A 15,610-nucleotide genomic window follows, 5' to 3' on the forward strand; every position below is an offset into this window, starting at 1 on the left:
CCCCCTTAGATTAGTCCTTTTCCTGGGATTTCTGACATCTCACCCCCAGATGCCCCTGCGCTGTGTTGTCTAACAGCTTAGCTTGTGCTCCCTCTGCCGGCATCCAGATGGGATAGAGACCGGCCAGTCGCCTTTTCCTGATCTCCAGGGAGGGTAGCCTGGTTTAAATTCTCAATTAAACGGGATGCTGCTCTGTCGGGTGGGGCTTATTACCTCTGAGCCAAGTAGTACAGCTGGGCAAAGGTGTTTTGGGTCTGACGCCAAGCTTACAAACCAGAAACCCTTCCCGTGATGCTGACTCAGATGCTGGGGTGTGTGTGATCTTGCTGATTAGCTCTGGCTTGTCTTGGACCACTGTAGACATCGAGCAGAGCCGCTCGTTTGTAATGCGTTCTCCTTTTCTGTATAGAAAGACATGAGTTTGGGTGCAGCCCTTGGCTGGAGGTGGGCTCATGCATTGGTGTGGCATTTCCTGTGCGCTCAGGTCCAGCAGGACCAGGGATGGCCCAGAGCTAGCAAGTTGCCCTTGGATCCAGACTGTTTCCTGGGAAAAATGCTTAAATCATGCTCTCGGTACTTCTGGATGAGGGTGTACAATAAATACAGCTACAGCTGTGAAGCTCCCAAATGAAGTCTGTTGGGCTCCTGTTGGTACTGGTTACCACGCTGATATGACTCATTGCAACGCTTGTTTCCAGAAATGTTATTAACTGTCTCTCACCTTGTAGCACAGGTAATTCATAACTGGCTTGGCTCAGTCAGAAGTGAGGACTGACTGAAATTAAACTCCAAAGCACCTGCTAGCGTCAAGATGACAGTAATTGTAAAACCAGTAATTGCTGGTGAATTAGTGCCAGCAGCTGGGTAACTTATCCAGGTGTCATGAACAATGACAATCTGTTATACGAAATGGTTTCAAATAATATGACACTGAAGTGTTGTGTCACTTGGTACTGGAGTAGAGGATTTCAGCTTACGCTCTTTCCAGTACTCGGGTATTTTGGGTGGAACACTACAATTTTTGTAGCATTTCTAATCTTTCATTGCAAAAATTAAACAAATGCAAACATAGCAAAAATCCTGGTTTGTCTTTCAGGGAAGAAGGTATTGGAACAAGTTCTTCTAAGAGTTCTCTTTTGTTAGCAGATCTCGTTAAACCTAAATCAACATTTGTTATGCTGAAAGGATTTCTATTCAGTGTTTTGAAGAGCAGCGAAGTGGCCTGTCCCTGTTCATTTTTCTGCTCTAGTTTCCTGCCTTTTGCACTGAAATATTCATTCCTTACCCTACTGGGAAAGGCAGTCAGGTACAGGAAAGAAAGCAATAAATCTTGCTTAATGGCTTGTCAGTTTCTAGCTGTAAATATAAAACAAAACTGAAAAATGCTTAATTTGACAGATTTAGAAATGTGGAGAAAATATCTTCGTCAACAACAACAAAAAAAAAAGTATTGTTTCATGTGGTGTTAAAATTTAACTTCTGGTTTCCCTCCTGTGGCGAACTTTTTAAGACAGAACTCTGGCTGTTCTTTAATTTACGATATTGTACTATGTTATTGCCTTTTTTAATTAGATGTGACTCATAGGCAATTCTAAGATATTTTTTTGTTTCCTGTGTTTCCTATTCTTCCTGATTACCAACAGCAATGAAATCTATGATGAGGTAATCTAACATTTTCAAAGGGGTTTGTCTTTCCAGCCAGAGGAAACAATTTTGTTTTTCCAGAGGAGATAACATTTTTGCACTATAATGAAAGCCAGTGCTCACCAGATGACAGCTCTGGTGTTAGCGCTGTGGTTGCCTCTTTGCAGGCAGGTCCTCATTTCTTAGTGGGTACACTGTTTTCCCTACTAATATTTGATAACAGGCACAAGAGTCTGCAAAATCTGGTTGATTCTGGGATTGGGTCTTCTAACATGAACAACGCAATTCTGGATGTATGACCTCTTTTAAAAGAAAAAGGCTTCTCCTCTTAAAAAAAAAAAATCACAGAACAAACTATATCTGCGTAGAAAATGCAAGTAACTGCTTTAAATTAAGTGGGTATTTGGAAAACTTGGTTCATTAAATTCACAGCTTCTTTTTCATCCAAAGTTTGTCTCTGTGTCCTGACTCACATCCAAAACCTCTACATTTGCATCAGTGGCACAAAGTAAGCAGAACCAAAAAAGGCCCTATACCCAAACAGCTTTTCTAAACAAGAGTGCCTCACTGAATTAAGGTCACATTTGAGAGAAATGAGGAAATTTTTATTAGAAAAGCAGTTACTGTAGGAAAACTGCTGACAGCAGTACTGTCTATGTAAATGTGGTGACTTTCCTTACCTTCTCCAGTAATAGCACTAGCAGTCCTGCTCAAATGAAAGGTGCAGGTTATAGTTCCTGAGGAAGTGGATGACTTTTGGCATTGGGAATCACAGCGTGCATAAGTATGGTGTTGTGCAAAAGCATACCTCTTAGCAGCTTGTGCAGAGGTTGTGTGGTAGGGGAAGCTCCCGAGTTAATTTGTTCTCTCTTATGAAGACCCAAAATATTTGTATGCATTTAAAAAATATTTATATGTATTTTAAAAGAATATGTAATGGAGTAAGAAAATAACATTTTGCTTCCTGGCTTGGTATGTGTGTTGCCTGTGGAATGAACAGACAGTAACAGGAAAGCCGAGCGTTCACAGCAGTGAGGTGAGTTTCTTGTTTACGTATTATTGCTTACTCAAATCTTGTTCAAAGAATTGCGGGTTTGAGGTAATGGTGACGGTTTGGAGTGCCTTTTATGTTTGTAAGGCACTTGAGATTGGTCACTCAAAGGACAACGGAGGTGCTGCTTTACTGAGCATTGAGCTTATTTTAACTAGCAATTCACAGCCTACTAATACAAACAGAGCTCTCAGTAGAAAATATAGTAACTCCTCCTCTGTGTAATCCATTACATGACTGTAGTACTAACTAATTTGCTTTAGTGCTAATTTTAATTATGAGTAGGACTGCAGAGTGTGAAGGAGTCTGTGCACTTATTCCATGGAGAAGTCCTTCTTACAAAGGACTTTCACACAGTGAGAATCAGTATCATACAAGTTTGTTAGACATCTTTGTATAAATCTTTTTAAAAATGTTACAAATACTTTGAGTTTAAAGACAAGGATTATGTCACATCCAAAAATCTGTCTTCTGGCAAAAATTAGGTTAGAGAGAAATGCTTGAGAAAGCATTTAATACCCTCCCTAACTTTATAGTGTTACACACTGACCATGTATTGCTGGCTGGTTTCAATTGTCATTTTCTTTCCTGAATCCCAGTGCTTCACTGGGAGTAATTTTCCTTGTTGTAGTATAATATCCAGCTGAGTTAAATGTCAGTGCAATTTTTAGTGGTTTGGTTGTTTTTTTAAAGGTAGCCATAGCACTTTCCTCTGAATTTTCAGTTTGAAAGAAGGGATTGATGACAATGTGGCTTACTCATTGCATCACCTGAAGGGCCAGCTGGTATGTCAAGTAAATAACTCCACAGTCCCTCTTCCTTAAAAAGTATGCAGTCTAGATGTGATAGAGTGGAGCGAGTCATGGAGGTCTTGGGAGTAGTTTGTAGACTTCTAGACTTGTAGGTAAATATTTAAACCATGAGAACAAAGTGTGGGGTGAAGGGTGGGTGCAGTCGTGGGGCTGTGACAGCTTCTGCTAGGTCCAATGCCACTGGAGTATTTTGTGTAAGTACTAAGCCTTCATTACTGCTGGCTGAGCATCCATGAGGAGAGGCAGGAAAAGTCCTCGAGCCTCTCAAGATAACCACTGGGATGGGAAATTTTGACACAGATGTTTTCCTTTACTCTATATAATGTCTCTTGGGTCTGTGCTCTGTCATCTCTACCTTTACTCTGTGCACCTCAGTAATGGCTGTCATACTTTTTGCTTACCAAAAAATTACTGAGTGGTAGTGGGGAGAGATTAGGGCTTGACAAAAAGTTGAAATTCTCGTCAGCAATAGAGATATTAAGTAGAAGTTTCTATTGCTTATTTATTTTCTTAGCTGAAAAAAAAAACTTACTCTGTACAATATTTACTTCTTGACCAATATTAGAAGTTTCTGCAAAAAAATAATACCGTGAACATTGTCAACATGTGCAGTAATTACAACACCTGCTTTTGCTATTATTATTTTTTAACTGTTAAAGCTAATAATTGAAAAATGATGTAGTTCCTTTATTAATCTTCACCCTTTTACCCTTGCTAAAAGAACACAATTTTGCTGTGTGATGTTGTTATTTATTGTGTTCCGTCATTCAGAGTGGTGTTGTATTCTTGTCATTCTTGCCTATACTGTTCCACTTAATAGATAGTGATTTAGCAGTCAGTTGTTCAGCCATGTTAAATTAGCCCTACAGATAAAATTGAATAATGTCCATAGTTTACTTTTTTTTAACTCTGGAAGGGGAAGGAGCACCACTAGCATGCATTAGTGTTGAAATTCTCTTGTAAACAAGAAGTGCATCTTGATCTCAAGATGTGTTCCAAAATTTTATGATGGTTTAAAAACCATTCTCTATTTCTCTAGTTGCCTGCTAGGAAAATTGTTTACAACATTGGAAGAGGTGCATTTGTACAAGAAATAAATTAGAACGCCTGGCTTCACTCTGTATTCTGATGTTGGTATTCAGAGTACTGTCCTTATCCACAGTGAATGAATTTTCCTTGCATATCTGTATGTGCAGCCATTTGTCTTTACTGTTTTGCATTGGATGTGTTTATTTTTTGATAACCATTTGTCCTGGTTTCTCCTGGGGTAATTTTCCCCAGTAGCCAGTATAGTGCTGTGTTTTGGATTTAACATGAGAATCATGTAATAACACGCTGATGTTTTGGTTGTTGCTAAGTGGTGCTTATACTAAGTCATGCACTTTTCAGCTTCCCCTGATCTGACAGCAAGGAGCTGCACAAGAAGCTGTGAGGGAGCATAGCTGGGACAGCTGACCCAAAGTGGACAGGGGGACATTCCATACCATGTGGCATCATAGTTGGTTGGGAGCAGGGGACTGGCTGGGCATCTGTCGGTGGTGAGCAGTTTCATCACTTGTTTTTCATGGGGTTTGTTTCTCTCTCTCTTTTTGTGCTTTTCCTTTTCATGATGTTTTTAATTCCTTCCCCACCCCTCACCCGACAATTGAACTGTTCTTGTCTCAACCCATGAGCTTTCTTACTTTTGCCCTTGCAAGTCTCTCCCGCATCCCACTGGGGAGGGAAGGTGAGTGAGCGGCTGTGTGCTGCTTACCAGCCAGATGTAAAGCACAACAACATTATTTTTTAACATTTCCTTGAAGAAGACAATTTTATTTTGAAAGAAATTGGGTTGTTAATTTATAAAAGAAACACAATAGAATTGAAAAAATGTGAATTGGTAGAAATATGTGAAAGTAAAGCATTATTGCTGTATATCAACTCTTTAATTAAGATACTAAAATGTTAAATTTTTGTCCAGAAGTAGTTATTGTAACAGACCTCTTTCTGAGCTTGCATGTAATCTTTTTAATGGTGAAGGATTGATATAGCCTGTAAGGTACAGCAGGTGCTGAGCCTTGCTGCCACTGCTATGTTTAAATATGCATGTGCTTTTTGAAAGGGAGATCTCCTCTCGTCCTTAAACACACATCTAAAAAGAGTACATATGGTACCTTTAACCACATTCCATAAAACAAATTATCTACACCCTTTACATATGGCAAAAGATAGGGTTTTACGCTGTGCAGCAGATGCTTGTACAGAATTCGGGGTCCTTGTGTGCCTATTGCTTGGGAGGGTCATCGTAACCGTCTCCGGTTAGTACTTAGGGCAGAGATACTAATGTAAGCCGAGGAGTGGATCACACCAGAAGCTGTGAAAGGCTGAGGAGGCGCCTCTCTGCGGAATGTAATGAGGGGAAAGCTTGCATGGTCCTGGTGGGGTTACTGTCCCTTGCTCCTCCCCAGGACATCTACTAGGGGATAATTATGTTCTGTGCCAACTGTTTCTGAGTGTCCCTCGAGGTTTTAAACCTTGGGGAGACTGAATTATGTGCTGGATGAACATCACAGATCCATAACTAATTCTCAGCAGAATCCACATGATTGGAAATATGGGAATTGAGAAATAACTTAGGTTATGAAGGGATTTCCAAGCAAATTGTTTTCCCCGCTGCCTTGCTTCAAGTTTCTCCCAGCAGTCAGATGCAATCCACTCAAAAAAATTTTCTGATTCCAGGCATAATTTGGCTTCAAATTACTAAACCTCTCTCAAAATATCTCCTACTATAATTCTAAATCTTGGACTGTTGTCACATAAATCTTGAGATCTGTGACATATGAAGAGACTGTGGGGTAGTCTGGAGCTTTTTTTATGATAACATGATCATCCCAGAGTGTTATATTCTCTCCTGATCATGTATTTTTCAGTAATGAAAACCCTTCCTCAAAATAGCTTTTAGAAAGTGGAATTTTATAAATTGTGTTTTATTTATGTGGAAAAATAATTCTTCATTATCTTTTGACCAGCAAATGTCTTTATATATTCAGATAAACATGTATGCATTTTTTCCCTTCCCTGAAAATTTGCTGTACTGTAATTGGCTCCACTGTGGGATGCATCAGATGTACAAGTTGATTTCTAATACATAAGTAAATAGAAATTCATCATAAATATGTCTAAGGGGAAAAAAAATGAATTGAAGGGAGCCATTAATAGAGAGACAGCGATGAAGGTGACTTTGCTATTTTGGCTACTACACCTGGGATAATCCCTTTCAGTGTTGCGCAGGATCCCAGTGTAATTCCAAGCAAACAGGCCTTGAACATCCACACACTGAAATGACTAAATAGGTTTCTATATTTAAGTTGGAACAATATTGTTTCTAATTAAAAACTCTCTTAATAGAGCACTTGATGCTCAAAAAGTCAGGTTAATGTAAGCTGAGCTGAGCTGGCTGTTGAAGGAGAGCAAGATCCTCTTTGTTCATGCTTTTTAACTATTACTCTGGACAAAAAAGTTGCCGATGTTAAATTGTTTCTCATTCTTGTGGACATGTGTTAAGCATTTGGGGTCTTTCTGCTTCTTGTTTTTAAGATGAAAGCTGAAACTTTAGATGCTAAAGAGCAGACAAGTATCAGTTATCTGTAGGGATATATTCCAATTTCTGGATTAATCGTGGTGTTGATACCATCTGTGTATAAGACAGCTGAGTCCATAAAGACTGTGGTGTTGCAAAAACATTATTTTTCTTTTCTGGGGGGAGGGGAAGTTGGTTTTGCCGCAGATTGCCCGTGCAGCTCATTCACAGTACGCCAGGTAGGTTTGTTCAGGGCAGGGAGCTGCCTGCGGGCCATCCTGGATGCAGCAGCACGCCCAGCTAATAGCCCCCCTCCCTGCCCCGGAGTACCTGGCAGGCAAAACGGGGAGCACGCAAGCAGCTCTGCGCAAATGGGAGCGGGTCTGGCTGCGCTGACGTCTCTGGCTTGATGCTGGTCATGCCAGGTGCAGGTCGTCTGGGCATCGTCACTGTGTGGTCCTGCTGCGTGAGTTCTCCCATTACTCTGTGTAATGGAAAATGGGTTGTGCTGCTTCATTCCTTTGACGTCACTCTAAAAAACCAGGGATGCTTCATTGTGCTGAGATGACTTGTACCACACGCTCAGTAATGGCATTATCTAAATTAATTTAGTGGGAGCAACAGTGCATTTTCCAAACCTTTGTTTCTTCTTAACTTCCAGGTTTTCCGAAAGAAGGCAGTAGAGCTTGGAGAGAAATTGCTACCTGCTTTCAACACTCCCACTGGGATACCTTGGGCATTGCTTAATATTAAGAGGTAAAACAACTGCTTTTTGGTGACTAGAGCATATAAAAAGTTATGTTGAAAAAGTCTTTTACAATTGCTACACAGGTTTTGTCTTCCTATCTAGGTAAAAGTTGACACAAGATCTTTGGTTGTACAGTTTACGTTAGGAAATTTAAGTAGATATAAATTGCACATACAAGAATGCATATAGAAATATATTTATTCACCTCAGAATCAGGTGAATATGGCAGATATTTTGTCACTTAGTATGCTGCTCATTGCTCTTCCTGAAGTCCTCTATTGCTTTTAGTATTGTTTTAAGTAGGGTAAGAGGAAAAGGACATGTGCTACGCGGAAAAGGGAAGGTTTCCAGCCACTTTGTACTCTTATTTTTACCTGTTCTCAAATGTAGTATCAGCGTTATCCTTCAGTCCTATCAAGAAACGAGTGTAATATCTGCTACAAGTGGCTCACTGTTGGGCACTGTCTCCCAAGGGCTGGGTTTGCCTTGGCCAGCTGTGCTTTGCAGGCAGCTGCCTGTTTGCTGTAGGAGATGCAGGCTCTCCCGAAGTCACTCTGGCCTCCAGTGTCTGACTCCAGACAGCTGTCAGCAATTCCTCGATCTGCCCCCCAGGGCTGCCAGCAGTGATACCGTGCTGGTAAAGAAAGCGTTTTCTTTGCGCTGCCTGTGGGGAGAATGTTGAAAGTTACACCTGTGGGGTGTATTTGTGCATTCGTGAGGACACCTCAGCTTTCTTCATACTGTGGATAAACCCCAGCACCACCTGCCACAAGAGCACGAATCAAGGAACATCTCACACGTGTGCGTGATGGTGGTGTGGGGTTTTGTGTGATTCCTCCTTAAGAGTCAGCATCTTCCACTGTTTTCTGCTTGATCTGTATTTATGGGTGCACCTTTTCCCCAGAGTGGGACGTACACTTGCATCCTTGCTTCGTTGGCTGTGTTTGCTGCAGGCATCCCAGTAAACTGCTCAGAGCCAGTCCTACAGTTCAGACAGGCTTGTCTCCCACCTTCGTTTCAAACAGAAGTGAGGCAGGAGGCAAAAAACATGGCAGTTAATGCCTCCTGAACTTTGTCGTCATTGAAAGGGTGATTAACTGCTGCCTGGCGACGGTCCTTGGACTTCGGTTGGTTACTGACGTGCACGCTAATAATGTCTTCTCAACAGACTTTAATGAGTTCTGCACAAGTTCAGTAGCACAATGGCTTGATGTTTGTTGGTTATTTGCCGTTACGGCTGTTGCAACAACTTCTGACTATGAACCCCCAGCGTATGTTTGTAATTGCAACACAACAGTACCTTGCTCATAGTATATGTAAACATATTTAAGGTGTTTGGGCTAAAAATTTGCCTTATGTAGCCCTTGTCTAAATTCCTGCTTATCTACTAAATATATCAATGGTTTTTGCAAAGAGTTCAAGTCCTGTGGTAGGTCTGTATGGGTTTGTTCCTAGCTTCTCACAAGAGCTGCTGTGGTGGACTACAAATATCAGCCACAAACACTACAGAGTGGTGATGCCAAAGGGATTCATTAGTTACCTTGCACCTAAGTGGAAGAGGATTTCTGCCGAGATAACTTCCTTTGCTGTGGCAGAAAGAGTTACACTGAACGCTGGGTTCTTGGTTATTCATCCTGAATCTTTGCACATCTGTCTAGATTTGACCTTCAATAGATGACCCTTCCGTAATACTGTGCGTAAACAAATACGCTGTCATCCAGGCTTAGGAAATGCTAAGCCACCGCAGCCTACATATATTACAGGTCTAATATGCCTCATTTCTGATTAGTATTTTATTGGATTTCATTTTGATTTATGCTTCAAATTGGAGAATAGATTGTGGGTGTCAGTGGTTATTTTTAAGTTACTATTTTTGGATTAGCAGATGAGCTGGATATTTGTTTCACTATGCAAATGTTCTTCACAAAATAGTTTGTTTTCTCTGTTCATCCCGTATCATCCTAGCCAGACTTCCTCTCTCCTCAGGTGCCTCCGTGTGTAAACATACACGTGCTTTTGTCCGAGTATGGCCTTCCGTACCAAGGGCATCCATCTCAAGTCTCGTACTCTTCTCCTGCTTCTTTCCTCATGACTTAATGACCATGGGACACTAACTTAGATAATTAGAACCCTAATTATCAAGTATGTTAAAAAGCTCACTGTACTATTCTTCAGCTAAAATTATGAGCCAATTTTTGAGTGTGTTTATAAAAATTTCCTTTTATCTCTGGATTACATTTTAAGTCATTAGATTGATAGCTTGTACTGAGATTTCCTTTTCTTTCTTTCTAAACGTTTCAGTTGCATTTCCGTATTTCTGGTGTTCTTGATACTGCTCTGTATCTTCAGTTAATCTTCAGCATCTGTTTCTCACTTCTGCTTATGCTGCCAAATTTGAAGTTCCTTTTACAGCTCGCTTATTCGAGTAACCAGCGTTGTGTAATACTTGTTGACTGTTCTGGCTGGAAACCCTGGTACAAAGAGAGGTTGCAGAGGAAAAATGTGGGTAAAGCAGTGGTGGCTTTTGAGACGTCTTCTGGTGATAAGGACCACAAGCTGTCAAAGACACTTCTATTCATTTACTTATTTAATTACTTGCCTACCTGTTTCTTTTCCTCCCTCACCCAAATCCTTTGTTTAGGTACTCTGTCTTCAGGACTTCTAAAACAGCAACCGTAACAGGTTTTTAAAATACCGCTAGTTCGTGATCCTTTATTTTTCTTCTCAGTGCGCTGTGACAAGCTGGCTTCTTCATGCTGAAGTTTTCATTTCCCTTTCTCTCTAAAAGCTTTAAGTAATTGATGACTAAGCAATCAGATTGCTTGTGTATACCTGTAATATGCATCTCGGACTTACAGAAATGAAAAAATCTGAAATTATAATGCTGTGACTTAAGTAATTTTAACTATTATCTTGCTTGAATCATGTTTATATTTTTAATGTATCTATTTATTTTTACCCCTGTAACTATTAAAAAAGCAGCTGTGTGGGACTTATGTGTGTGGATGACACCCAGCTGTGAAACACAGAGAAGAACCTAGGTTGTTGATAGTCTGTTGGATCAGTCAGAAATAAACTTATGAGTATTCAGAAATGTTCCTGTACAATATTTTTTCTCTTTTGGATGGAAATTGTCTGGGTTTTTTGCCCTTTGAAAGCAGACCTGTATTCTTTTTTAGTCACTATTAGATCCAATAAGACCACATTACTACTTTCTAATAAGTAACCCAGAAGCATTCTTATATGAAAGAACGTATTTTCCATAAAATGTTTGCTCTCTGTACATTGACCAATTGAGTAGCTGTTCTAAGGGTATTTATTACCCCTCATGTGCTACTATGTAGCAGTACTGTTAGATATTAAGGTGCCTGGTTTTTTATGAAGAATCAATGTATTATATAACCTCTAAGTGCATCTGAAACGTTGAAAAATAGTTATGCCTTTGTTAATGAAAAAGTATCTGACTGGGCTGAATAGTATTGTTATTTCTGGAAATCATTTTTTTGGATGTCCAGCTTGTTTGCAAGTGCTGTTGTGGCTGCAGAGGATACTGTGCTTGGTCTGCTGGTTCAGTGACAAAAGTGAATAACGTAAGCATTATGGATATAGGGAAGTTCTGTGCAGAAGGAAAACCTATGAGGTATGGGTGAAGTGGGTCAGAGCAGGGAAGCTTAACAGAAGTCACAAAGGAGAAGTTTGAAATGAATTTGATAAATTCGTATTAAAGTCAAACCACAGGGAGTGATAAGATTGACTCGACATAAACATACAATGTTTACTGTCTCGGATGTCAGCCTAGGATGTTTTGCCTTTTACACTTTAGCGTTTATTATACATAAATGATGGGCCTAAGTGGAATTCAACATTACATATTTTATGAAGTGAGATAGCAGCGAACTTGCTAAATTGTTTGAACAATGTAGTTACTCATTTGTAGGTAACTGAGGATGGAAGTGACACAGCTGCAATATTTATGTTGTTAGGATGTTGTTAGTGTGATTTTAAAGCAAGGTTCTCTTGATTTTTTTTTTTTAATTATCGTTTTTAAAAAGATCACGTTTTGTACAGAATAATTAAGTTATGTCACAGGCCTCTCCAAGCCTCAAAGCGTTCAAGGCTTGAACAGAAGATTCTTGGGGCTACTCAGCCATCAGAGCCGCTGCGTGGATTCACAAGAAGACACACCCACAACACCGCTTCAAATACAATATTTTTTTTCTCTCACTTCACTTGAAAAACAGAAAATAATAAGGAAAAATATGCTCATAATTTTTTATTTTGAGTGCTTCAAGTTTTACTATCAGGTTGAAAAGAGGGAAGACTTTGCTGTTTGTCATTGTAGGACCATACAGAAGCTGTGTTTAGATTGTATCTTTAATTTTATCCCTTCTGTCTAACTTGGGCATAATTTTAGAGGAAGGAATCAGAACTGCGTCAGAATGAAAAGCTAAATGTAGTAGTCTACTCTGCCTACTTAGTAAAATTTGTGTGTGTGTGGTTTTGGCAAATGCTCCGCTGAGGTTATAAATTAAAGTCATAATAGTAACAAAAAGGATTTGGATATTGAGTTAAAAGCTGAGATTTCCCCTATAAAAAAACAGGCCAGTTGAAACCAGAATTTGTCCTCCAGGCGTTTGGATCATAGCGTGGATTTGTATTAGCACTGGATGCAAAGAGATAAGAGATCCTAGCTGAACTTCACCCATCTACAAATTATTTGTCTGGTGTTAAACACATGTTTTGGGATAGAATTGTTGACTTTTAGAGATACTGATCTCTTTCCATTGACTAAAGAAGACCTTAGGCAAATAATTGAAAGAACTAACATTTTTAATTGAGAAGATGAATGCCATCCTAATTTATAAAGTAACCAGTGACAAGGATGATTTCAGAAATGGGTATGTCTTTTCAGCACTGCCATTTTGGGTGCTGGTTAACCCACTGATTCATTGCATGATTCATAAACAACTTTACATTTCTTGAGTCAGTACTAGATGCAAAATAAACTTGAAAAACATAGTTTTGTGTTGGGGCACTTTGGTATCGCCATGTTACGTGCCGTCCGATTCGCTGTTTCATTGTTTTAGAACGCCACAGTAAGCAATGCTTTGCCATTTTTGGAATGAGTAGCCTGTTCTGCATTCAGGACTAATGCTTCATATTCAACAAGAATCAAATCAACTACTGTAAAATTGTATTTCATTTAAAAAGAACAAACAGCTTTCCTTTTTTCCTTTGAGTTTCTATAAATAATTTTTCCATGGCCACACATAAAATGAGAAAGAATTGGACTGAGAGTGTTATTAAAATGAAGAATTTGTGGTTGTAGTTATCAGTACACATCAGTGCAGTTTTCATGATATAGGTACTTTTGACCTGTGGTGGTGACTGATTTGCCATTAAGCAATGCAAAAAATTCTCATTATAAAAATATAAAAAAATTCCATGATGTAGTTCAAGGAACATAGCTGTTTGGCACAGGGAAAAAAAATAGAACCAAGAAAAATATTATGTTGGTGATAGCCCATAATGTTAAGCTGTGTTATTCAAACAGCAGCTTCAATTCAATATTGTAATGCTGAATTTGTGTGGGAGGCTGCCCTCTGGCAATAACGCAGAAAGGATTTGGGACCTACTATTGCTACGGCAAAATATCTTTTCTCGGTTCAAGTGCTTTCTTTATAGCCAAAGGAAAGAGATTCTGATCCCTAATTCCTAAGTTTAAACACTAACTCTTTCTCTCCAGTTTATTACTGTACTGTATAGTACAGTACATGTACATGTATATATATGTACACATATATATATATGAGTATAAATACTTACAAGTTCGTAATTATCATACTACTTGTCTGTGTAAAACTCTAAGTGAGTATTACTAATGTGATTCCTCAGCATAAAATGCACGATTGCAAACACTTTATAGATCTCTGTGGTGATAACAATAGGTAGTGTTCTTTGATGAAACAGAACATACCTTATGCCAGACAGTCCCACAGAAGCCAGCTGGTTAAAGGAGGGTCTTGGTCTTAACTTCATGGGTTTTGCCGCCCTCCACAGCGACGCTGTCTTCAGGGTATCAAAACCTTCCCCAGCTGTCACAAATTTTTGTCTGTATGGCTTAAAAAGAATGGGAAATTGCTTTTTTTGTGTGTTAATCACAAAGAAGATATGAAAGTGTCTGCACTGGAAAGGGAGGGGGACTTGAGTCAGGACAAGCAGGTCGCACTGTTCTGTGTTTTGCCCTAGAAACTGGGAAGGTCACCCCAGTCACCTTCAGCTTGTACCAATAGGTGACATGTACCAACCAGGTACTTCAACTTCTCTACTATTCTGGTTGTAAATTAATCAGGCCCTCGTTGAAACGCAGTGTCATAGGGTGGTGGATAGTGACGAGCGAGGGAAGGTTGCGTCAGATCCTCAGTTTGGTTCCTGATGAACTGCTCTTACTCCCCAAAGAAATCTGCCTGTAAGATTTTGAAATTGCATTTATTGAAAATAGTATTTTATAAGTTAGTATATAGATGTGTTGCTTGTGCTGTCACTTTAGTTGGATAACTGCTGCCATCACCTCGACCTTAGCAGATAATTAGGAGTTATTTGTATGATGTACTTTCCCCACTGCCTAGGAGATGCAAGAGAACCCTTAGTGTTGAGTTGCCAAATACATTTGTGAGTTGCAGGATGAGGCTCAGTTCAAGAGGGGACAGGTTTGTATGCTTCCAGGGCAGCAGGAGCTAGTTCCCGTTACAGTCATTAGGGAGCCAGGTAGCTTGAGCAACGGCTGTCCTGCCCTGAAATAAATGCCCGGCGCCTGGCCTGCTGAGCTGCCCTTCCTTGACCGTATTGACTGTGCTGGGGACTCCGACACCCAGCACATTAATCTTTGCACTGGTCAAAGATAATTTCCCTTTCAATTGCTTGTGTCGTGTATGTCCTAATTGTAATCTGTGTCCACTAAATAATAATCTTATAATAGACAAAACGTGACTGTTGGAAGAGGCTTCCTTCAGAGGGAGGGGAATCAATTCCTACAGACTTCAGGTATCATTATATAACTAAAATGAGCACAAGCAGTCACTTCCATCACAATTCAAGTCACCTCAGAGAAACTCGCCTCCTAAAAATGGTAGTTGTGTTAGAATTGTTTCACCTAAGAATTTTCTAACTTGGCAAAGTGTAAAGACACTTATGAATTATTCACTTTGTGTATTTGACACACTGTACATACATTTGCAGGATTTTGCTTGCAAAATCCATCACTCCTTTCTCATTAGGGAACTCGTTAAATGACCATAAGAAGGGGAGTGAAGGCATTTACAAAGTGTTTTGCTTGTTTATTCTAGCTGGAATTACTTTAATATTTCTACTTGGCTAAATTTTTAGATTCTTAAAAACAATAATTTCAAAATGGAAAGGTATGTGAGTTGTTTGGTTGTTTTGTTTTCCTACTCTGGTTTAAGCATCTTTTATGATGTGGTGGATAATAAGAATTGAGATCTACCAAGCACTATACTTCAACTGTCTAAGTGGTGGTCATAAGGGTATGATACCTGTTCAGCATTACAGAACTGGAGGAAGAATGCTTTTCCCTATCATCGAAAGTAAGGACTACTTTAGGTTCTAAAATAGCCACTAGTTTAAATAGGTGACCAATGTTTGAGGTTACTCTGTAATCTTATTGTCATAAAATAATGAGTGTGAAGAAGAGTTGCTAACTACATTCTTCCAGAAATCATTACGAAGAACAGATTCTGCTGTCATCTCCACAGAAGACTGTATTTTTTTCCTCACTA

General features: G+C 39.5%; 1 long non-coding RNA gene across 1 annotated transcript in view; it reads left to right on the forward strand.

The window, feature by feature from the left end:
• Positions 1–15,610, forward strand: part of LOC104511910 — a 59,778-nt gene that overhangs the window by 17,655 nt on the left and 26,513 nt on the right. Inside the window, exon 2 of the long non-coding RNA XR_727916.1 lies at positions 7,728–7,822. This is a non-coding gene — a long non-coding RNA (uncharacterized LOC104511910). The remainder of the gene's footprint in view (positions 1–7,727; positions 7,823–15,610) is intronic.

The sequence above is a fragment of the Eurypyga helias genome, unplaced genomic scaffold, assembly GCF_000690775.1.
Source record: "Eurypyga helias isolate BGI_N326 unplaced genomic scaffold, ASM69077v1 scaffold4367, whole genome shotgun sequence".
NCBI classification, from domain to species: Eukaryota; Metazoa; Chordata; class Aves; order Eurypygiformes; family Eurypygidae; genus Eurypyga; species Eurypyga helias.